Genomic DNA, 2236 nt, shown 5'->3' with positions numbered 1-2236 from the left:
CATATTGAAGAAAAAGTATGATGCATGATTGTTTTTTTTTCTTGAAGAATCTAATAATATGCAAAAAGATCATTGATTATTTATAATCAATAAATTTCAACAAAGAGATAACAATCGATTTTATTTATAGTCTTAATATCTCTCAAAATAAGAATTCATTTAGAAAAAGGTGAGCAAATAACCTTTAAAAATGTAGTAACCAGCTTTCTATTGTCTATGCTACTTGTTCATGTAAAATTTATAATGCAATAATCTAATTTGTTAAGAAGATTGATGGACCATTCATAAATCCTAAGACTACACAAAAGGATTCCTTTTATGAATGACTGGATCAATTGAACCATATCTCTCATAGAAAGAAGATGACCCTTATAAGTAGCTAGCTTGACCAAAACTATATCTATTATAATATGAAGATGATGAGTTATAAGCTTGCCTTTGAATATTTAAACTCCAAGATAGTTAAATGGTGTATGTCTCATAATGAATCTAATCATATTTGCAATGTGTCTCGATCTAGATCTAAATGTACCTCCACCATAAAGCTAACATTTAGCTGGACTAATATGTTGACCAGAATTATGACCATATTCGTGATGGAGATGGTTAATGACGAGCATTTTTTTCGGGTAGAGTTGCAAAATATCATAAGGTTTTACACAAAAAAATGCGTGGCTAAGAATGATTGTCTTACATAGTGATATGCATCTCAATTTATCCTAATCCACCAACTTATATAACTGCCTACTAAGCACCTCTTCAGCAATGTAGAAGAACAATGTAGATACATGGTCTAATTGCCTCACTCCTCTAGAACAAAAAAAATCCTATAGCTTTCCCATTTATCATGATTGATAGTCTGGCTGAGTGTATAATGGTAAGAGTCAAATCTTAAAACTTTTGATCAATACCAAATTGAACAAAAACTTTAAGATGATATTGTCAATCTAAAGCATCAAAGAATTTTCTAATATTTATCTTTAAAGTCATAATACCTCTAAGAGATTTCTTGTCCATTATATTAATAACTTCTGAAGTAATCTCAATGCACTCATAAATATGTCTGTCATAATGAAGCCTCTATGGTGTTTGGAAGTAAGATTAGGAGCTAATATGGTCAACTCGTCTGCAATGATCTTAGTGATAATTTTGAATTGAAAATTAGCAAGTGCAAGTGCTCTATAGAATCTGTTATATATTGTTTAGGTATCAAAGTCACATTGATTGAATTGAGATTAGGAAAAATCTAACCTTTTTCAAATAATTGATTCATGGAATTGATCAAATATGTCTCTATTATATCCTAATAAGCTTGGAAAAACATTCCTTAAGGTCACCAGAGCCTAAAGCTGATTTACCATACATATTGTGCATTGTTTACCAAAAAATGGTTTGGGTGATAATTTCCATTATTGGTTGAGTAAGATTATGCTTTCCTTACCATTTTTATTGACCACGGTAAATTCTTTCCAATATGGCTCATTAGGATTGTCTTTATCACCCCAAAGGTTATTACTCTTACCCAAATGCAAACCATCCTAAGGATTTTTCACTAAATTCTTACAACTATTTTTCATAACCACAAGATCAGGATCATGTTGTTCTCTTATATCATCAGCTATCTCTTTCTCAATCACCAATTGCTCATTCAAATCATTATCATTCTCTAATATTATTTTTTCTTCATTCAAATAGATTGTTTTAGACAAATGCTCATCATTAACGTTAACCTTTTTCTCTGACAGAATTACCACAACAAAGTGATCCTTCTTTATGTCATTCGCAAGAGTATAATTTCTTACCTTACTCAAATCTACCAAGTCATCATTCGCTATGTCATTCACTATGATATATACATATTCATCATTCTATATTTCTTTCACATTGTCATTAATTGGTAGAACCTGTTTGGAATTTTTAGGCGTGTATCTTATAAATTATTTTATTAGTGGCTTCTCAATATTCTTGTATGTCAACTTCCAACATTTGTCAATACTATGACCAACACACACAATAATCACAAAAAGAGGTAAACTCTCACATTCTAATTCAACAAAGAATGCACAATCCTCTTGTTCCACAAAAATATGATCATGGAGAGTATTTGACATATTAAGTTTTATCTGCATACGTGCGAAATGTCCTAAAGATATTTTTCTTTTAAGTCCATCAATTGATAAAGGAGTGTTAATATCGGAAGCAATTTCAAATAAAGTAGTTGGTTCCAAATACTGTA

Source organism: Vicia villosa, linkage group LG2 (assembly GCF_029867415.1).
Source record: "Vicia villosa cultivar HV-30 ecotype Madison, WI linkage group LG2, Vvil1.0, whole genome shotgun sequence".
Classification (NCBI taxonomy): domain Eukaryota; kingdom Viridiplantae; phylum Streptophyta; class Magnoliopsida; order Fabales; family Fabaceae; genus Vicia; species Vicia villosa.
Note: the sequence above shows the minus strand (reverse complement) of the source record.